The following is a 23,952-nucleotide window of genomic DNA, read 5'->3' as shown; positions in this document are numbered from 1 at the left end:
ACACTTCAAAAGATGAAAGAATTGGGCTACGGAGTTTTGCCTCACCTGCTGTATTCACCCAACCAGCTACCACTTGTTCAAGCATTTCAACAACCTTTTGCAGGGAAAACGCTTCCACAGCCAGCAGGATGTTGAAAATGCTTTCCAAGAGCTTGTCGTATCTTGAAGCACAGATTTTTATGCTACAGCAATAGCCAAACTTATTTCTCATTGCCAAACATGTGATGACTGTAATGGTTTCTATTTTGATTAGTAAAGATGTGTTTGAGCCCAGTTCTAATGATTTATAATTCACAGTCCAAATCCATAATTACATCAACTCAATGTACACCAATAATGAAAGATCAGAAAGAGAAGTTAAAGAAACAATCTCATTTAACATCACATCAAAAAGGATAAAATACCTAGGGGTAAACCTGCCAAAGGAGGCAAAAGACTTATCCCGGAAAACTCTAAGACACTGATGAAACAACCTGATGATGACACAGACAAATGGAAAGCTAGGCCACGTTCTTCGATCGAAAGAATTGATACTACCAAGATGACTATGCTACCGAAGGCAATCTACAGATTCAATGAAGCCCCTATCAAATTACCAATTGCATTTTTCACAGAACTAGACTAAAAAATCTTCAAATTAGTATGGAGACATGGAAGACCACAAATAGCCAAACCAATCTTAAGAAAAACGGACATGGAAGAATCAGGCTCCCTTACTTCAGTCTATACTACAAAACTTCAGTCACTGAAATAGTGTGATACTGGCACAAAAACAGAAATATAGATCAATGAAACAGGACAGAAATCCCAGAAATAAATCCACATACCTATGGTCAATTAATCTATGACAAAAGAGGGAACACTATACAATTGAGAAAAGACAGTTTCTTCCATAAATGGTGCTGGGAAAACTGGATAGTACAAGAATGAAATTAGGATATTTTTAATACCATACACAAAAATAAATTCAAAATGGATTAAATACCTAAATGTAAGACTGGATACCATAAAACTCTTAAGAGGAAAATATAGGCAGAGCACTTTATGACATAAATTGCATCAAGATCCTCTTTGATCCATCTCCTAGAGTAAAGGAAATAAAAATGAAAATATTAAGCTTTTGCACAGCAAAGGAAACCATAAACAAAAAGAGAAACCACAGGATGGGAGAAAATATTTGCAAACAATGAGATAAACAAGGGATTAATTTCCAGAATTTACAATTTGTGAAGCTCAATATAAAAAATAAAAATAAAAAATTGGACAGAGGACCCAAGAGACATTTCCCCAAAGAAGACATACAGATGGCCAATAAGCACATGAAAAGATGTTCAATATTGTTAATTATTAGAGAAATGAAAATCAAAATTACAATGAGGTATCACCTCACATGGGTCATAACAGTCATCATTAAAAAGTCTACAAATAACAAATACTAGAGAGGGTGTGGAGAAAAGGGAACCCTCTTACACTGCTGGTGGGACTGTAAATTGGTACAGCTACTATGGAGAACAGTATGTAGGTTCCTTAAAAAGTAAAAATGGAGCTACCATATAAGCCAGCAATCCAGAGGAAAACATGATTCAAAAGCATACATGCACCCCAAAATACACTGTAGCACTTTTTACAGTAGCCAAGATGAGGAAGCAACCATACTGGCTATTGACAGATGAATGGATAAAGATGTGGTGTATACACAAACACACACACACACACACACACACGATGCAATATTATGCAGTCATCAAAATGAGTGCTGCTGCTGCTGCTAAGTCAAGTCAGTCGTGTCCAACTCTGTGTGACCCCATAGACGGCAGCCTATAATCCCATTTTCAGCAACATGAATGAATCTGGAAATTATCATACTAAGTGCATAACTTAAGTTAGAGAAAGACAAATATTATATGATATCATTTATGTGCAGCATCTAAAAAGTACAATACAACCGAACTTACAAAAGAGAAACAGACTCAACCACTTGGAGAAAGAACTTACAGCTACAAGGGGGGGGAAAGGCTTGGGGGTAGGGGGGTGTTGGGAATTTGGGATAGACATACACACCCTACTATTCCCAGGTGGCTCAGCAGTAAATAATCTGTCTGCCAATACAGGACATATGGGTTTGATCCCTGGGTTGGGAAGATCTCCTGGAGAAGAAAATGACAACCCACTCCAGTATTCTTGCCTGGAGAATCCCATGGACAGAGGAGCCTGGTGGGTTATAATCAATGGGGTCGCAAAGAGTCAGATATGACTGAACAACTAAACAACAACAAATACACGAAATAGATAACCAACAAGGACCTACTATGTAGCACAAAGAACTCTGCTCAATACTCTTGAATAACCTAAATGAGAAAAGAATTTGAAAAAGAATATACAATACCTATATATAAGTCAAACATTTTTCTGTCCACCTGAAACTAACACAACATTGTTATTTAACTAGATTCCAATAAAAAATGAAAATTTTAAATTTTTTAAAAAATAAAAAATTAACATTCTCACCTAGGCTTAGGCAGAAATTGTCTCCATGGAAACCATCTAAACATGCACACCATGGAAGCATTAAACCAAGTATACCTTAAAGAATACACAGACACTCAACACTGCTTGTGGGAAATGAAAATCTTCTTTTAAAATTTTAACTGCATAGCCATGAGTTATTTTAGCAATTGTGAATGATTTATCAAAAATATTTTAAATGAAAGATCATATATTATTTAAGAAATTCATGTGATGTTTTTCAAATGTGCTTAATACATTCAATATGACTCTCTAATCTGGTTTTTAAAAGATGATTTACAAATGTATACCATAAAAATGTATATCATCAAATATGATACTGACTAAAAATAAACTTGATAATCAAATCTCCAAAGTGATTAATTTTCTCAGTAAGCACAAGTGCATAAAATAAGCTGTCCTGAAAATATGTTCTCCCCTTCTGCAGTGTACCTTTTGCTCTCTGAGTGGCATTTATTATGATCAAGAGTTACTGAATTTTCTGTAGTCTAAAATACCGTTTTTGGCTCTGTTGTATTTGTTTCATCCAGTATTATCAACTTTCATACAGTGAATTTAAAACTCCATTCATACTGGCATAGATAGTCAATATCCCCAATTATTCTAAAGCAAAAAATCCATGGGTTATTCCCCTCGTTTTACTCTCCGAAATTAATTTTTGGATTTAGGATCATACAAGGGATCAGACTGCCACATAAAATGAACAAGAATCAGAGGCTAAGTCAGTATCAAATTGTACTACTAATTCCAAGAATACAAATAGTTTAACAAGTAGTTTAAAAGAAGAGGAAAGGCAGGGAGACATTTAGGGCCTCTGATGCCATGCAATTCCCTTTTTTCAGCATTAAGACACTCTCAGGGTCAAGATAAACATACGGGTCTCCAAGCAAGGTGTGCAGTCATGACATGTCTCCATATACTCAGAGCACCCAGAACTTAGAATGTCCTACAGAGAAGCTCAATAATTCCTCTACATTCTGTGGTTGGTAAGAAGGCAGGATATGAACCCAGTAGACCTAACTCAGAGCTCCAAGAATAACCAAATAAGCATTATGTTAAATCTGTCTCAATAATGCACATCCCTAAAATCAGCAACTTTAATTATGGAATTCAGTATGGAATTAAAGATATGAGCAAAGTTGGCTAGGATAAGAACAATTTTGACTTTCTTTTTTAAGTTTTAATTTTTTCTTCAATGTAAAGCTAATCTTAGCATTTCAAAATGAAATGTTTTTAGGTGAATATTTTAAGGCAGACTTCAGCATGTTTTCTAATCTTATGCAGAAGTCACATGTACACTAGTATAAAGAATAATTATTAATAATCCACAATCTGAATGCTTGTATGGAAAAGAAAACATGATCTGGAGAATGGAAAGATAGAGCTGCTTCATATTAATATAATTTAACAGATGATTAATATTTCTACAAACCAGCCTTATATTCAATATTTCAGCTGGTTTTCCAAAATGCAAAACAAAGACGACAATATTACATTCATAAGAGCAGTGTTTCCTATGTCAGAAGTCAGTGTGATACTTTCCAGCCTAGCTGGTGCACTTCTTATGAAGGTGGCATTTATTCTGCCTGTTGAGTGAAAGACGTAATAATAAAACTGTCATGAGTCGGAAACTGTCCTCTCTGAGACTGTGTTATAAAGTGTTGCTGAATGAAGTGGGTTCTTGTCCTTTCTTCAATCATGACCAGCACCAGAATTACCAAACTGAAGTCTTAGCAAAGCATTTGCAGGCATCTCTAAGCTAGCTGCACCTCCTCAGCTAAACCTATTTTGCAAAGGAAAGAGATCAAATTTGAGACTAGAGACAGGCATATACGTTGGGAGCTATAATTAATAATAATACGAGTAATGACAGCAATGTTCATGTTGATGATGATAAAGCCAGCAGTTATTCCCACCATTAACACAGCAGTTTATCCATGCCCGGCACTGTGCTGACAGGTTAGAGTATCTGACTTAATTTGTACCTTTGGGGCTGGATATTATTAAAACTATTTCAATAATGAGGAAACTAAGAAAATAAATAATAGTAGTGGATTGAAAGCCATACATAAAATTAATATCAAGAGTCCAGAGGATATAAATAAGTATTTGAATAAATACATACATACATAGGGGAGAGAGACAGCTCTTCTTTAAAGAAGAATTCCAAATATAGAAGGAATAATGGAATAAAAAATTATAAGTAGAGCTCCATGTTAATGATTGCTAGGGGCATGATTTAATGATGGATGATAAAATTAGTGGGTGAAAGTTGGAGGAGAAATATGATATTTGCTAGTCTCAAAGTATATCCTCAATATATTTTTAATTGCAAAGGGGGAAATAGAAAATTTACAGTGGAAAAACTCAATAACCACCACTTTTACCAAGTGACGGTAGTAATATAACCAGTAATGAAACATACTGACAACATATTACCTGATTTAATGTACTTAACAGGACATGTTGCTTCTGTGGTATTATTTTAAAAGATATAATTTTCATCTGCTCATGAGAAATGTCCAGGTTCATTTTAATTGAGGGATAGTCTGCAAAATTACTGTCCAGTTCTCTTCAAAAATATCAAATTTATAAAAGATAATGGAAAGTAAGTATCACAGTTTGGAAGGAAAAACTAAATGTCAATTCAGGATCTTGGAACAGAAAAACAGATCTTAATAACGGGTGAAATCCAAATAAAGTCTTTAGTTGACAATATTTGTGCAGACAAAGTTTTCCTAGTTTCTGTCATTGTACCTGGGATATGCAAGAAGTTCACATTAAGAGAAGCTGGGTAAGGGTAGAGGGGTTATCCATATACTCTACCAGAGCCTGGCTCCTCTGTCCATTGGATTATCCTGGCGTATAGTGCATGGGGTCACAAAAGAGTCAGACATAACTTAGAGACTAAACAACAAGAAGACATTACGCTAGGTAAAATAATTCAGTGACAGAAGATGAAATACTACATGATACCACTTAAACAAGGAATCTAAAAAGTGAAACTCTTGGAAGTGGAGAGTAGAATGGTGGTTATGGGGGAGGTGGAATGAGGAGGTACTGATCGAAGAGAACAAAATTTCAGTCACGCAAGATAAAGGAGTCCTAGAGGTCTTCTGCATAGCATGGTGCCTATAAGAAACCAGTATCGTATAAGTAAAATTCACCAAGAGGATACAGTGTTATGTTATGTTCTTATCATATACAAATAAAAATAAAGACAGGAGAAATTCTGGTAGTAAGTGGATGCTTATGATCTTAATTGTAGTAATGGTTTCACAACATCTGCTTATCTCCAAACTTATAAAACTGTATGTGTTAAATATGAACTTTTCATATGCCAATGATATCTCAATAAAGTGGTCTTAAAAAATAACCAATCAAAGTACCAACCAAGAAAATCCAAAAGTCTAAGTTCTAATAAAAGCTGTGAAACTTGAGTTGTTAAGAATACTGTGTAACTCCAAATATGATGAAATTACTAATGATAAGCTACAAAATGCAAAAACAGGTCTGGTAGATAAAGTTCTAGCTATAAATGAAAATCCTCATCAGGAAGAGACCACCCTAATTGATCTGTGATCCATACTGGATCTCTCTGATTACTAGGAGATGGAATACAACCCAATTTCTTTATTCAGATCACCATCCATAACTACTCTGATTCTCAGGTTTTCAGGGATCTGTTCATAAGTTATTGTGTCTCATCCCTCACCAAACAAAATGAATTCATTCATTGATTCATCAGCTCCTATCTTCACTCGTTGATTGAGAACCTTCCATGTGATTGTTCTGTAGCAGGACGTGAATACAAAAGTTTTTTGTATGCTCTAGTGGGAAAATACAGAAACTGAGAGACAGCTACAGTCACATACTGTTAAGTGCTATAATACACTGATATTATGCTAAATAGTATTAAGAGCTACACTGTTATGGACCAGCAGCTCAGTGGTGGTACTTAGCAGAGAAGATTTCTTAAATATAAACTGAAGCATCAGGGAACATTTTCTAATAGAGGGGCCATCTAAGAGGCGAATAAGGTCATTATCTAACCTTTCTCCTCTCAGTTATGTAGCATGGCTGTCAGAAGATGGCATGGTTTGGATTCAATATTTCAGGTGTGAGTCACTTAAGGGGCAGAGTAAATTAAATGTAAGAACATTAAAAACCGGGGCATCAGGCGCTGAACAGGTGTTGCATGTGTACAAGTTGAAGTTACCCAGAGTCATGGTAAGACCTGAAATGGAATCCATGACAGCAATCCAGGAGACTAAGAATTGATCAATCCAGTTGATGACCTGAGGTTAAATGAGTCAGAGGTTAAAGGGTAGAGGGTGGTATCTTTAGAATCCAACGTATCATATCCTTTTACTTGAAGGTGGAGGAGAAAAGGTCTAGAACTGTGATGTTTAATACTGTTGACACTAGCCATTTTTGGCCATTCAATTTCAATTAATAAAATAAAACTTAAAAATTACTTCTTAAGTTACACCAAACAAGTGTTCAACAGTCACGTTTAGCTTGTGGCTACCATGTTGGACCATGGAGGAGGAAATGGCAGCCCACTCCAGTATGCTTGCCTGGAAAATTCCATGGACAGAGGAGCCTGGCAGGCTACAGTCCATGGGGTCACAAAGAGTCGGATGCGACTGAGAGCCTGGGCACACACATCACGTTGGACAGCATGGAAATACAGGAAACACTTTCATCACAGCACAAAGTCCTCTAGCAAGAAAAACTGATGAAAAATTCCAACCTACCTCCAGAGCCTGGGGTGGATGAAGTACAAAAGCATCAGCGGCACAAGCCTGGGCTAACCTCAGCAGGCAAACGCCCTCATCAGAGAAAAACAGAGACGTTAGTACCAGAGGGAGGACGGAAATCTCAAGCTGTTACGGAGGGGAAAAGTGGCTGTCTTTGGGTTTCATTTAAAGTCTTGGGATGGAAGAGGTAGGACACAAGACACACAGAAGAGTCTGGGCCAGGAGGTGAGGGAGGAAAGAGCTCAGCAGAGGACAGAAAGACTGACAAGGATGTCCAGGATGATAGGATGTGTCCAAATTAATTTATCTCAGGATTATTGTGATGTAAAGGGCTCAGATCTAAGCTGAGAGCCCTCCCAGGGGAGGCATGTGCCATGTGAATAGGGCCATAAAAGGGCCCTCTCTGCAGGTTAAACTATAGCAGCCTTTCCTGGGGACAAGGTACTCATTGAAAAGTGTCAATCTCTCTACCAAGCCTGCTCTCAGGGGGTTAGCCAAAAGCCACAAAGGCTCGCAAGCCTCCTGTCAAATGCTTTAGATTGATCAGAAATATGGTTCATTTGGTAAGTTATAAAACACACAGATACTTCTTAATCATGAAATGTTTAATATTATAGAGAACTGAATTAGGGCACTGTAAATTCTATTTAATGCTTGGAGATTATCTGAATTTACTCATGTCATTAGCTTGGAAAATCTTGCAAGATACTTCCCCTCAAAATCATTTGATGCCTTTTGTTTCATTTTTTTCAACATTCAGTGACTTATCAAATTTTTATTGAATCTCTCTTTGTGAAGGGCTTTGTGCTGAACATGTTTTACTTGGATAATCTTACTTAATTCTAACAATACCCACATGTAGTATCACTATGCCCACTTGAGGAGGAATGTGAGGGTTGGAGGTAAGTTAATTCCTTACCTCTTCTAGGTAGAAACAACTCATGATTATGACTCAGGTAGTCTTGATTCAAAAGTATATAACCCATTTATTCATTCACTGAACAAATGTTTTGTTGTTGCTGGTTTTTTTTTGAGTGCGAATCATACATGCCAAGCCTTGTTCTAGGTGCTGGAGATATATCAGTGAACAAAATGAAGCCCTGCTGTCTGTGAGAGTCAACAGATGAATTTAAAAAGGTAGTGTCTGTGAGCTTAAGTGTTGTGAAGAACATGAGAAATGTAAGAGAGGTAAACTGTTGGAAGGGGCACTATTTTATGTAAGTGAAAAAAAACTCTCAGAGGAGTTTACATTTAAGCAGAGACCTGAAAGGAAGAAAGGCGTGAACTATGAGTGTGTCTGGGGAAAGTGGGTATGTGGCAGAGGAAAGGCAGGCCAGGGTGGGTGGAAATCAGAGAATAACAGGAAACAGAGGAGAAGATGTAGAGAGATAAGGGGGTCAGGAACACTGGCACCTTATAAGCCGTTCTGCGGGCTCTGGATTTCCTGGGAGGGACTGGAGCCCCTGGTGGGGTTGGAGCAGAGGGTACAGTGATGTATTACATATTTCAAGCAGCCTCCCTCTGGCTGTCCTGATGAGAACTGAATCAAGGGAGATTCAAGGGAGTGGTCTCCTCACGAAAGAAGAGACCACTGTAGACTAACTAAAATCATCCACAGAAGACAGCAACGGCTGGCTCAGGCCAGTCCTGGAGGAGGAAACGGCAACATGCTCCATTATGCTTGCCTGGGAAATCCCATGGCCAGAGGACTGTGGAGGGTTACCACCAGGGGGGTCACAGAGTCGGACACAGCTGAGCATGCATGCACGCCAGGTGCAAAGGATGAGAAGAGGTCATTTCTAGACATGCCATGAAGGTTGAGTAGAGACGATACTGCAGGTGGATTGAATGAGGAGAGAGAAAAACAAGAATCAAAGTTGACTCCAAGTTCTAAACCAAGTTCTAAACTGATCTAAACCGAGAACTGTCTGGTGTTATGATTTATAAAGATGGGGAAAACAGTGGAATCATGTACAGTGATGAGAGGACATTAGGATACTGTTAAAGGGATTATGGTTCTATCATTATAAGTAATAAAAACATCTCAATTAACTTATTAGGTGAAACTTTCTCTAACATAAATCATACCAATGTTTTCTTAGGTCAGTCTACCAATACAAAAAAAAAAAAAGAAAGCAAAAAGAAATAAAGGGGACCTTACCAAACTTGTAAGCAAAGAAACCAGTAATGAAACAAAATGACAACCTACAGAATGGGAGAAAATATTTGCAAATGATGTGACCAACAAGGACTTAATTTTCCAAAATAGACATACAGCTCATGCAATTCAGTAACAGAAAAAAACAAACAATCCATCAAAAAATGGGCATAAGATCACAAATACATATTTCTCTAAAGAAGTAACATGGATGGCCAATAAGTGCATGAAAAGATGCTTAACACTGCTAACTGCTAGAGAAATGCAAATAAAAACTACAATGAGGTACCACCTCACATTGGTCAGAATGGCCATTGTTAAAATGTCTACAAATAACAAATGCTGGAGAAGATGTGGAGAAAAGAGAACCCTCCTACACTGCCAGTGGGGACATAAACTGGTGCAGCCACCATGGAAAACAGTTACGGAGGTTCTTCAAAAATCTGTAAATAGAGTTACCATATGATTTAGTAATCCCACTCCTGGGCATACATCTCAACAAAACTATAATTTGAAAAGATACATGCACCGTGTTCATGGCAGCACTGTTTAAAATAGCCAAGACATGGAAACACCCTAAATACTCATCAACAGATGAATAAAGATATGATATATATTTTCTCCCATTCTGAGGGCTGTCTTTTCACCTTGCTTAAGTTTCCTTTGTTGTGCAAAAGCTTTTAAGTTTAATTAGGTCCCATTTGCTCATTTTTGCTTTTATTTCCAATATTCTGGGAGGTGGGTCATAGAGGATCCTGCTGTGATTTATGTCAGAGAGTGTTTTGCCTATGTTCTCCTCTAGGAGTTTTATAGTTACTGGTCTTACATTTAGATCTTTAATCATAGCAAACGAAGCAACAGACAAAGGATTAATCTCAAAAATATACAAGCAACTCCTGAAGCTCAATTCCAGAAAAATAAATGACCCAATCAAAAAATGGGCCAAAGAACTAAACAGACATTTCTCAAAAGAAGACATGCAGACGGCTAACAAACACATGAAAAGATGCTCAACATCACTCATTATCAGAGAAATGCAAATCAAAACCACAACGAGGTACCATTACATGCCAGTCAGGATGGCTGCGATCCAAAAGTCTACAAGCAATAAATGCTGGAGAGGGTGTGGAGAAAAGGGAACCCTGTTACACTGTTGGTGGGAATGCAAACTAGTACAGCCACTATGGAGAACAGTGTGGAGATTCCTTGAAAAACTGGAAATAGAACTGCCATATGACCCACTCCTGGGCATACACACCAAGGAAACCAGATCTGAAAGAGACATGTGCACCCCAATGTTCATTGCGACACGTGCACCCCAATGTTCATTGCAACACTGTTTATAATAGCCAGGACACGGAAGCAACCTAGATGCCCATCAGCAGATGAATGGATAAGGAAGATGTGGTACATATACACAATGGAATATTACTCAGCCATTAAAAAGAATTCATTTGAATCAGTTCTAATGAGATGGATGAAACTGGAGCCCATTATACAGAGTGAAGTAAGCCAGAAAGATAAAGACCAATACAGTATACTAACGCATATATATGGAATTTAAAAAGATGGCAATGATAACCCTATATGCAAAACAGAAAAAGAGACACAGATGTACAGAACAGACATCTAGACTCTGTGGGAGAAGGCGAGGGTGGGATGTTCTGAGGGAAGAGCATTGAAACAAGTATATTATCAAGGGTGAAACAGATCACCAACCCAGGTTGGATGCATGAGACGGGTGCTCAAGACTAGTGCACTGGGAAGACCCAGAGGGATGGGATGGAGAGGGAGGCAGGAGGGGGGATCGGGATGGGGAACACATGTAAATCCATGGCTGATTCATGTCAATGTATGACAAAAACCACTACAAAATATTATAAAGTAATTAGCCTCCAACTAATAAAAATGAAGAAAAAAATTAAATTAAAAATAAAAGATGTGATATATAGATAGTCTGTATACATGCATGTATATGCATACATATTCACACATAAATAATATATGTATGTATACATATATACACATGTATAAACACAGTGGAATATTAGTCAGTCATAAAAATGAAATAATGCCATTTGCAGCTACATGGAAGGACCTAAAGATTATCATACTAAGGGAAGAGAAAGAGAAAGAAATACCACACAATATCATTTATATGTGGAGTTGAAAATATGAAATAAATGAACTTATCTATGAACAGAAAGAGACTCAAAGACATAGGGAATAGACTTGTGGTTGTGGAGGGGATGGGGGTGAGTGACAGATTAGAGATTGGGATTAGTAGATGCATACTGTTATATATATATATAGGACTATCTATCTATCTATCTATATATATATAGGACTTCCCTGGTGGCTCAGATGGTAAAGCGTCTGTTTACAATGCGGGAGACCTGGGTTCGATCCCTGGGTCGGGAAGATTCCCTGGAGAAGGAAATGGCAACCCACGCCAGTACTCTTGCCTAGAAAATCCCATGGACGGAGGAGCCTGGTATCCAGGGGTCGCAAAGAGTCAGACATGACTGAGAGACTTCACTTTCACTTTCACTGTTATATATAGAATAAACAACAAGATCCTACTGTATAGCACAGGGAACTCTACACAATATCCTATAATAAACAGTAATAGAAAAGAATATGAAAAATAATATACATATATTATATATATCATATAGATATGAACAACTGAATCATTTTGCTCTATACCAGAAACTAACACAACATCGAAAATCAACTGTATTTCAATAAAATAAATTTTAAAAAAAACAGGATTTATATTTAGTGTTCTTTACCTAAATGAACCACGTTATGCTGCCTGTGGTTGGAATGATGGTTTCACTCTATCAAATTCTCAGCAACTCAGGCTCCTTTTAGCACAGGTGGGTATGAGCTTCATCTTCAAGTTTGCAACTGTGCATGCTCAATCCAGTCACTAGAAAAGATTAAAAAGGAAAGAATGAAACAGAGCATAGTGTTCATGACAGTACTTCATTCAGGGAAAAAATAAGTTAAAAAATTCTCTGACTTTGTCACATGATACTTCACCTGACAGTGAGAATATAATCACACTGACATATACAAATGAAAGACCTGCAAGAATATATTAATAGATAGATAGATAGATAGACAGGTAGATTGATATATATATATATATATATTTCTAAATGGGTATATGTCTAACCATGAGGTCAGTTATTGTAGAAGAAGAGGAAGACCTATGTTGAAGGAAAGGCAGAGGGAACTGCAAACTTCATGAACCGCTAGAGAACAACATTAGAACTGGGAGATTATCTACTTATTGTACCTATCTATCTATCAATCAATCTATCAATCAGTCGATTGCAGAAAGCAAACAAAAGGGATGGGGTTAATTTTCTTAAGGGCATATGTATGAAACACGGGTAGCATTTTTTAAATGAGGGTACAATCCTTATTGAACACATTACCCATTTCCATTATCTCAAATAAGTTCAACTCTTAAAAGTCTATCATTTGAGCTTTTTTTTTTTCCTTTCATGCACTGTATTTACAGATGCATGGCAAAAGCCAAAATAAGTTCATACAACTCAGGTATCAACCTTAAAGGTCTTAGATGAGGGCAGAAAAAGACATCTAATTCAATATTCTGAAATCTGTGTTTGTTTTGAGGTGAAACCTCACAAGCACTATATATGATGACTCAATAAACACACACACATATGCATACATATTTAACTGAATAAGAAGTTGCATTAAGTAATATTTGCCTTTACCAGGATAGATACATGCTTGTATTTTTCCTTTCCTTTCCTCTTCATCTCTTTCCTTTCACTTTTTTATTTCCTTTCCATCATTTCCCCTTTCTTTACTTGTCTAGTAAATTTATTCCATTAAAATGATAAACATATAGACCAATGGAATAAAGCACTCCAGAAATATATGATATATATAGCCACATATATGATCAATTCATTTTCTGCAATAGGGCAAAGGTAATTCAAAGGAGAAATGATAGTCTTTTCAACAAGTGGTGCTGGGAGAAATGAATATTCATAAGCCAAATGAATGAATCACAATCCATATATCACACCTTATACAAAAATTAACTCCAAGTGGATCATACACCTAAACATAAAACCTGAAACTATATAACTTCCTGAAGAAATCATACATAGGAGAAAATCTTTTTAACCTCGAGTTGAACAAAGACTTCTATGATATAGTACAAAAGAGAGGTGTGCAAAAGAAAAACTAATACACTGAACTTCAGTAAAATTAAGAGGAGCTGCTCTTCAAAAGACTGTTAAGATAATTAAAACAGGCCACACACCAGGAGAAAATATTTGCAAATTATCTATCTAATAAAGGACTTGTATCTAGTATATCAGGACCTGTGAAAACACAACAATAAGAAAATATAACACATTTTTTTAAATGAGCAAAATATATGAACAAAAACCTTAGCAAAGCAGACATGTGAATGACAAACAGGGATATGAAAAAGGGTTCCACATCATTAGTCATTAGAGAATGCAAATTAAAATCAGAATAAGCCACCTCCACACATCTATCAGAATAACTAAAATAAAAGGATAAAAAAAAATAAACTGGTAATTCCAACTGATGGTAAAAATGCAGAGCAATAGGAACTCTCAAATTTCCCTGATTGGAATGCAGACACAGTATCTATCCATGCAAAAGACTGGAAACAATTCAAGTGTTCCTTAAGCATAGAATGGATAAACCAACCACGGTCCATCTGTACAATGGAATACTAGTCAGCAGTAAAATAGAACAAACTATTCATAGGTAAGACAATGTTGAGGATTCCCAAAGCAGTAGGCTAAGTGAAAGAAACCAGACATAAAAGATTACTGACAGTATGATTCTGTATAGTATCATTTATATGACATTGTTGCAAAAGTAGAACCATGGGGAGAGAAAATAGTTCAATGGTTTGCAGGGACTAGAGACCGGTGAAGAGTTGAGGACAAATGCAGTTGTAAGAATCTGGTAGGTGAGCTAGTATCTTCATTGTGCTGGTGATCACACAGCTATTTGCATTAGTCAATATCACATGGCGTACTAGCTAGAAAGGGTGTATTTTACTGGATTAGATATTACACACACACACACACACACACAAAGCCAAAATACCTGTGATGGTTAATTTTATGTATCAACTTGCCTGGGCTAAGGGATGCCTAGATGGCTGGTAAAACATTGTTTCAGGGGATATCTGTGAGGGGACTTCCAGAAGTATTTGAATCAAAATTCAAAGGTCCATCCATATTGGTGCAAATGACAGAATTTATTTCATTATGTGGCTTAGTAATATTCCATTATATGTGTACATATATATATATATATATATATATATATATTCTTTATTCATCCACTAAAACAAGACTGGGAGCTGACTGTGGCTCAGATCATGAACACCTTATTGCCAAGTTTAGACTTAAATTGAAGAATGTAGTGAAAACCACTAGACCATTCAGGTATGAGCTAAATCAAATCCCTTATGATTATAGCGTAGAAGTGACAAATAGATTCAAGGGATTAGATCTGATAGACAGAGTGCCTGAAGAACTATGGACGGAGGTTCACGACATTGTACAGAAGGCAGGGATCAAGACCATCCCCAAGAAAAAGAAAGGCAAAATGGTTGTCTGATGAGGCATTACCAATAGCTATGAAAAGAAGAGAAGCTAAAAGAAAAGGAGAAAACTAAATATATACCTATCAGAGTGCAGAGTTCCAAAGAATAGCAAGGAAAGATAAGAAAGCTTTCCTCAATGATCAATGCGAAGAAATAGAGGAAAACAATAGAATGGGAAAGACTAGAGATCTCTTCAAGGAAATCAGAGATACCAAGGGAACATTTCATGTAAAGATAGGCTCAATAAAGGACAGAAATGGTATGGATCTAACAGAAGCAGAAGATATTAAGAAGAGGTGTCAAGAACACACAGAAGAACTATACAAAAAAGATCTTCATGACCCAGATAACTACGATGGTGTGATCACTCACCTAGAGCCAGACATCCTGGAACGTGAAGTCAAGTGGACCTTAGGAAGCATTGCCATGAACAAAGCTAGTGGATATAATGGAATTCCAGTTGAGATATTTCAAACCCTAAAAGATGATGTTGTGAAAGTGTTGCACTCAATATGCCGCAAATTTGGAAAACTCAGCAGTGGCCACAGGAAAAGGTCAGTTTTCATTCCAATCCCAAAGAAAGGCAGTGCCAAAGAATGTTCAAACTACCACACAATTGCACTCATCTCACACGCTAGCAAAGTAATGCTCAAAATCCTCCAAGCCAGGCTTTGACAGTACATGAACCATGAACTTCCAGGTGTTCAAGCTGGGTTTAGAAAAAGCAGAGGAACCAGAGATCAAATTGCCAACATTCGTTGGGTAATCTAAAAAGCAAGAGAGTTCCAGAAAAACATCTACTTCTGCTTTATTGACTATGCCAAAGGCATTGACTATGTGGATCACAACAAACTGTGGAAAATTCTTAAAGAGATGAGAATACCAGACCATCTTACTTGCCTCCTGAGAAATCTGTATGCAGGTCAAGAAGCAATAGTTAGAACTGGGCATGAAACAACAGACTGGTTTCAAATTGGGAAAGGAGTATGTCAAGGCTGTATACTGTCACCCTGCTTATTTAACTTATATGCAGAGTACATTCATGCAAAATGCCAGGCTGGATGAAGCACAAGCTGGAATCAAGATTGCCAGGAGAAATATCAATAACCTCAGATACGCAGATGGCACCACCTTTATGGCAGAAAGCAAAGAAGAACTAAGGAGCCTCTTGATGAAAGTGAAAGAGAGGAGTGAAAAAGGAGGCTTAAAACTCAACATTCAGAAAACAAAGATCATGGCATCCGATCCCATCACTTCATGGGGAAACAGTGTAAACAGTGGCTGACTTTATTTTTGGGGGCTCCAAAATCACTGCAGATGGTGACTGAAGCCATGAAATTAAAAGACAGTTGCTCCTTGGAAGAAAAGCTATGACCAATCCAGACAGCATATTAAAAAGCAGAGACGTTACTGTACCAACAAACGTCTGTCTAGTGAAAGCTATGGCTTTTCCAGTAGTCATGTATGGATGTGAGAGTTGGACCATAAAGAAAGCTGAGCATGGAAAAATTGATGCTTTTGAACTGTGGTGTTGGAGAAGACTCTTGAGAGTCCCTTGGACTAGATGGGGATTCAACCAGTCAATCCTAAATGGAATCAGTTCTGAATATTCATTGGAAGAACTGATGCTGAAGCTGAAACTCCAATACTTTGGCCACCTGATGCGAAGAATTGACTCAATGGAAAAACCCTGATGCTGGGAAAGACTGAAGGCAGGAGGAGAAGGTGACGACAGAGGATGAGACGGTGGGGTGGCATCACTGACTCGATGGACATGAGTTTGAGCAAGCTCTGAGAGCTGGTGATGGACAAGGAAGCCTGGTGTGCTGCAGTAGATGGCGTCACAAAGAGTGGGACAGGACTGAACAACTGTACTGAACTGAACTGAGCTGACCGGCCCTGAGCTGTTGCCATATGCTCGCTGCTATGAATAATGTCGCAGTAAACATGGGACTGCATGTATCTTTAATATCCTATTTTCGTGTCCTTCTATTACTCAGGATTAGAATTGCTGGATCACATGGACATTCAGTTTTTAATTTTTGGAGAAACCTCGATGTTTTTGTTTTCCATAAGGACTGAATGAATTTACATTTCCAGGAAGAGAGAGCAATTGCCTGAGGCTGTTCTTCAGGGGAGATTTCAGGAACAGGGAGCAACAGTCTCCCAAGACAGCTCCTAGGCTTCCCTGCATGGCGCAGAGGAACAGACAAGCCAGGTGCGATGGCACGGCTGCTCGGGTTGTTGCAGCCTCGGACCTGGCAGACATTAGAAGGGGCTCCAGGCCCGCAGCAGAGCCTGGGTTCCGGCCCCGGCCCTCTGGCCTCCCAGAAGTCGACAGACTTGCAGCCTAAGCACTAGCAGCTAACTCTCCCCCTCGGGCCTCGGGAGGTCCTGCCTCTCTGCACTGGTCCTCCGATGCTGGGGGAGCAGCTGGGTCAAGCGGGTCACTACACAGTCTCGCTGGGGACGGCAGGGGGGGAGGCAGCCCCACAAGTGGTGGACGCTTGGCAGGTGGCGTGAGCCAAACTCCTTGCTGAGGGAGGCTCCCACGTGTTTCTTCTAGGATTCTAAAAACTGCCGGAATCCTGTGAGTCTCGGCTTCCTCCGGGAAGTGGGGTTATGGGAGGAGCCTTTCGGGCCTGATTCTGCCGCTCTCTGGGCTACCCGGGTGCTCAGCGCATCCCAGCCCAGGGAGTATCTCTTCCTGCCCTTCCTGTGGTCTTGTACTTACCGTCCCCTGCATCGGCCCACAGACCTGAAGCCACAAAATACAGCCTGGAGGCTCCAGCCTGCAGACTCCACTTTCCTTCTGGCAAACCCCAGGTACTATCGCCAGTGGTCTAGAACACACTTAGTTAAATTCCTGCCAGAGCTTCCCTGGTGGCTTAATGGTAAAGAATCGTCCCACCAATGCAGAAGACACCGGTTTGATCCCTGGTCCTGGAAAATCCCACATGACTCAGAGCGACTAAGCTGGCGAGTCACAATTATGAAGACTGTGCTCTAGAGCCTGGGAACTGCAACCACTGAGCCCACCGGTGGCAACTACTGAAGCCTGGATGCCCTGAAGCCATTTGCTCGGCGAGAAGAGAAGCCACTGCAAAGAGAAGCCCGCACACCGCAACTAGAGAGCAGCCCCCACTCAACGCAATTAGAGAAAAGGACCCCACGGCAACAACCCATCACAGCCAAAAATAAGTAACAACTAATGAAAACGCAATTCCAGGCCAGACACTTTTGGTTTGACTTTGATAACATGACCAGAAAACAAAACTAATCTTTCTAATCCTTACTATCCTCATCTGTAAACGGGGCATAATAGTATTGACATCACTGTGGATATAAGAACTATGCAAAATAATATATGTAGAGTACAAAGCACAGGGCTTGCCACGTTTTTACCAGGGTGGCATTAATTTAAAACATCTTATGGGGCTTTTTTGACCTCCAAACCTGTGAGGAAAATGAATACACTTCAAGTGCAGAGAATTCCCTGGCAGTCCACAGGTTAGGACTCCCAAGCTTTCACAGCCAGAGCTCAGATTCAATCCCTGGTGGGAGAACTAGGATTCCAACAGCCAGACAGTGCAGTCCAAAGAAAAAAAAGTGCAAGTAGAAATGTCTACATATACTCAAATATGTATTTAATATGCACACATACATAGATAGATAGGTAATAAGTATGTTTAAACATATCTACAAAACACAACTGTGTAAAAGAAAGTACGACGATTAAGATGATTTTTCTCTATGATACTGTTTCATATTTCATACACTGATTCATATTCACATTCACATAAACTTATCTATATTTGTGTATTTTCTGCAGAAAACATGAATGACTCCTTTTTGTGAAAACAATGAGCACATTCCTTTAAAAATGCTGTTCAAGGTCCATTAATTTGATTTCAGGTCCTTTCATGGGGTGTGACCCACACTTTTCAAAATGCTGCTTTATTTTGCCCTTCCATCTGTCACTAAATTTCTTCTCATACACTCCCCAACTCGGCAGATACTCAGCATTTGTGCCTCCAAGGACGGGGCACTGGCCACATCCGTGCCACTGAACTTCAGCCAGGATTAACTGTCAGACACTCCTTCCTTCTCATGAACCACACTGTTCTCTTCTACCTTTACGACTGGTGCTGACTCTACCTTCTGATGCTCTGGATAACAAAACTCATCTTTCTTCCACAGGCTAATCCTTCACTTTTAAAAATATACTTACTATATTCCCTTAATTCTTCTCTTTTCCAGGCTAAATATCCCACACTCCAGTCGACTTTCTCCGAAAGCCTAGGCAGAACCTCTGATACTTGTAGGAAGCCCCAGTTAAAATGGTTACATTGTGATGGATTTACAAGATAAAATAGTCCGGGTACTAATCATGACCCAAACCAAAATGACAATGGATAGAGTGGTGTGTTTGGGGTGGAGGGAGGCCAAACAATATGACATATCAGTGTATAATGAAGACATTTTGGCAAATGAAGAATTCTTTGAAATTCACGGTCAAGATTTACAATTTCCAAGAAAATACGGAAATTATTATCCAAGAAATTATTTCCTATTTATCTGCTCACTCACAGCAATCTAATACATAGTCATATTATTTCGAACTATTTAAAAATAGATTATTAGTTCTTATTGATTTCTTTAATACTGCTAATTCTTATTAGTTTTTTTCCTTTAAACTGGAATTTAAAATTCAGTTCTGTTCTCTTAATCAGTATTTCCCTTGCTCATCTTGGCCTCAATTAGCAAATCAACAAGTATAGTATGTGTAAAGAAGACTCTGTAAGGTAAGGTAACTAATTTTTTGTTTACACCATTTTTTTTTTTTTACTGCAATTAGTTTTGTTTGGTTTTGTGCTATATTTTCCAGATTCTGTGTCACATCCATTTTCTTGGGTACCAATTAAGCAGAAAGGGCAATATAAAAATGATCTGGGAATACTGAATTCAGGGCACTTAATAGTTTTTATTGCAGATATTATTCATGCATGTAAACTTAATATAAAATATGTCTGTTTCCATATTTTGGGGGCAGGGTGAGTAGGGGTAGGAGCTAGGATAGAGAATTTATGTAACATCATTTAGAAAAGAATGGGAGAGCCAGAATTCTCACAGTACTTAAATGTAGTTGTTGACCCAAATACACTCTTCCCCAAAATGTTATTTCCTCTACCTAAAATCTCAAGGCAAATAACCTGCCAAAGTCACACACACTTCAAATCCTTTGGTATCAAGTCTAGGTCATTCAACTTGAATGACTTCCATTAAGTGCATCTGCCCATCTCCTCCCTAGGGGGTGCACTTCTTTAGATAGCAGCTGATGCTTCTTTACTCCCCTCATAGGACCTGCTAAAGTGTGTCTCATATAACGTGTGAATTCCTTAATATCAAGGACTGTTAGATCTTTTCACTTCTCTGATCTCAGAGTCAAGAGTCATATTCTCTTTTGGATAGATATGTATGGTGATAGACGGGTGGATCGAAGCATATAAACGCATTCACAACCTGCCTCCTGGCTGCGAAACTCGTTTTCTTATCAAGGTTTTAAATCAGTGAAAGGCACTAAAGCTCTGCCTGTCCCAGTGCATCTGGGAACCCAGTGCTGATACTGCCTTGGTGCCAGACAAAACCATGGAACGTCTCTGCACATCAACTTCTTTCAGAGATAGACGGGGCCGAAAACTGTGTGCTCTCCCACTACAGGACTGTTGCAAAAACCAGTGGTGGTACAGCTATTAAAAGAACCTTTGAAAATATACCTTGACAGTAGAGAAAAATGCAATCATGTACGGGGGAGTAAGGCAGAGAAAGAATATAAATTAAACAGGAATTCAGGGGGCGAGGGGGAAGAAGAAAGAAAGAAAACTGAGAGAGAAAACAGATAGCACTGAAGAAGGAGGAGTATTTCCCTCCACCCCAGGGTTTCTTGGATGACCAGACTCACAGGTTTATGAGTGCATGAACGGCATGGGGAGAGGACGACAAAATCTGGCTGCATCTGATATGCCTGGCTTTAAAACCTGCCCGAAATTCTCCTTAATCCACTGTGGTGACCTGAATGGGGAGAAAAACCAAAAGGGAGGAGATATACGTGTACGCATGGTTGAGTCATTTAGCTGCTCGGTAAAAACTAACAATTGTAAAGCAACTAATTCTCCAATAAAAGTTAATTAAAATCAAACAGACAAACAAGTCTGCCCCAACACTCACTGGCTGTGGCTTTGTGGAAAACAAGCAAGCCCTCTGAGACAACTGAGGCTTTAATTCTTGATTTTTGATTACTTATTATCCCAGGCTGCTGGAGATGAAACTCAACTCATATATGAGAAAGGATTTTACACACTATAAGGTAAAGTGCTGGAGTAAGTTGATATACCTGACATTATACCAATGTCAAGTACAGTTTATAGTAGGTATTAGTTTATTAAGGTCCCCAATTCTCCATCATGCCCACAAATGGTGTCTGATTGTCTCAAAATAAGGTTTTTCTGTCATCAAAAAAAAAAAAAGGCTCTAACAATCCACTCCCCATCACAATCAAGTCAAATGCCTGCTTCTAGCTTTCTTTCCCATCTTTTCACAAACCCCACTGCTCATTCATCTTCTCTGGGTAGTGCCCAGTTTTCTACCTCTGTGCTGTAGAGAAAGTCAGGGGAGGTAAGGGAGAGATTCAGTGGAATACACAAGGTCACCCTGCAAGTCATAGTTAGTAGAAAATACTAATCTGAGAGGTTGCTGCACAAGCTTGAAAGTTGGAGCTGAATGTGAAAGAAAGTTCCCAAGCATGGCCATTCATTTTAGCCTTGGGGTTTTCCTTTTCCAAAATAGGATAGATACGCATTTTTTCCTATTTTCTTACATCACCTTTGGTGATTCATTTGGCAAGTCGTTCCATAGCCTTCTGTTTATCTAAATATGATACTTACAAACTTTTATTGAAACATGCACTCAGTGACATTTAATTTAAATAAACAATACTTTTATCATCGGAAGTCTACTAATAGATGCTTATCAACTTATAAGGAAAATGCCCTATTATTAAAATCAATAAGAAATAGATGTAAAATTATCACTTCCATTTTTCTTATACCACAAATGTCTTGTTTTTTGCTATAGTTTGTTTTAGAAATACCTTGATAAGAAATTAAAAGGCAACCACATTTGAAATTTTCATGCATTGTGATATTATTAGTCTTTACAGTGAGCTGCTGCTGCTGCTAAGTCACTTCAGTCGTGTCTGACTCTGTGCGACCCCACAGACGGCAGCCCACCAGGTTCTGCCGTCCCTGGGATTCTCCAGGCAAGAATACTGGAGTGGGGTGCCATTGCCTTCTCCGTACAGTGAGTTAGGTACTACTATATCTATTTTTTTTCTTTAATCGAAGATCAATCTGATGTTCAAAGGGAATAGTAGTTTACCCCAAAGATATGGCCAATCAAATTATTCACCTTGTATTTAAGATACATCAGGTGCCAAAATAGATTTTCCCTCCATTCAGAAATAGCCATCTTTTTTACTGGATTAATCAGCACTCTTTGGGTTGGAATACACAGAAAGCCAAATTTAGCTGGGATAAGCAAATACTGGGAATTATTGAAAAGATACTGTGATTTTTTTTTTTATAACCACAAGCTGGGGGTGGGAAGGGCTCATTCCTTGTCTCTCTCTCTCTCTCATCTCTTCTCTTCTCTGCAGGCCCATTCACATAGATTGGAATTGTTTCTTACAAATGGTAATAAAAATGAAAAAAAATTAACTTATTAATCTCATGCCTCAGGCTTTATCACTATAGAAGAACAGCATCTCTAGCTCCAGTTCAAGTCTGCGAAATAAAAAATTCTGGGGAAGATTTCTGACCACACTTGAATTTTTTTTTTTTTTTTAATTTTGGCTGGGTCAGGTGGCCTTAGTTGCAGCAGGTAAATTTTTTCTTTTTTTTAAGTTGTGGCAGGAGGGTCCTGGTTTCCTAACCAGAGATCGAACTGGCACCACCTGTATTAGGAGCTCAGAACCTTCAGCACTGGGCCACCAGGGAAGTCCATATCCCTATTTGATCCTGTACCCTCCTTTGTACCAATCAACAGTGGTGAACAGATGGGTGCAATTATTGTGGGAGAAGAAAGAGTGTGCGGGAGGGACACGGAGAATGTGATGGATTAAAGGTCAGATAGTAGACACGCAATGGGCTTCCCTGGTGGCTCAGCTGGTAAAGAATCCGTCTGCAATGCAGGAGGCCTGGGTTCGATCCCAGGGTTGGGCAGATACCCTAGAGAAGGGAACGGCTACCCACTCCAGTATTCTGGCCTGGAGAATTCCATGGACTGTATAGCCCATGGGGTCGCAAAGAGTCGGACATGACTGAGTGACTTCCACTTCACTTTAGTAGACACACACGACAACCACTTCTAAGTCTAATTCATGGTCAAGGGATCTTGCTTATTCAAAGTTTCTTTTTAAGTTTCAAGTTATCTATATACCAAGACAAGTATACATTTTGAACTAATGAAACCTAAATATTGATGATTTTTCTCTTTTAAAACTTAAGTCTTGAGTACACAGAGATTTTTGTGAAGAGGAATTGAAATACCTATCCCAGTCAAGTAACAAAAACACCATTTATGTCTGAATATTTTTAAGATTTCCCCAAAATTTTAGTTTATTTTCTTATTAACTGCATCATCAAACAACTATTCATGAGTGGTCAGCTTGTCTGCAGTTGATTCTTAAATTTTTTTGCATTAAAACATCTTATTATATACATGTTCGATATTGTCTATGTCGATCTCAACACAACAGTCATTGGTGTTTTAAAGTCCCAGTTTATATAAGACTCCTAGAGGAG

The 23,952-nt window shown here is 38.6% G+C and overlaps 1 long non-coding RNA gene across 2 annotated transcripts in view; it reads right to left on the bottom strand.

Moving 5' to 3' along the window:
• Positions 1 to 21,216, bottom strand: part of LOC110136113 (uncharacterized) — a 382,942-nt gene extending 361,726 nt beyond the window's left edge. The window contains exons 1-2 of one of the 2 annotated variants that reach the window (XR_011483775.1): positions 21,054 to 21,216; positions 12,243 to 12,382 (exon numbers count right to left, since the gene is read on the bottom strand). This is a non-coding gene — a long non-coding RNA (uncharacterized lncRNA). Of the gene's footprint in view, positions 1 to 3,402; positions 3,467 to 12,242; positions 12,383 to 21,053 lie in introns of those variants that run through there. The other variant, XR_011483776.1, reaches the window with a different exon arrangement.
• Positions 21,217 to 23,952: the final 2,736 nt, after the last annotated feature.

This window comes from Odocoileus virginianus, chromosome 26, assembly GCF_023699985.2.
Source record: "Odocoileus virginianus isolate 20LAN1187 ecotype Illinois chromosome 26, Ovbor_1.2, whole genome shotgun sequence".
Classification (NCBI taxonomy): domain Eukaryota; kingdom Metazoa; phylum Chordata; class Mammalia; order Artiodactyla; family Cervidae; genus Odocoileus; species Odocoileus virginianus.
The sequence above is the reverse complement of the archived record's forward strand: the minus strand, read 5'-3'. Positions and strand labels throughout refer to the sequence as shown.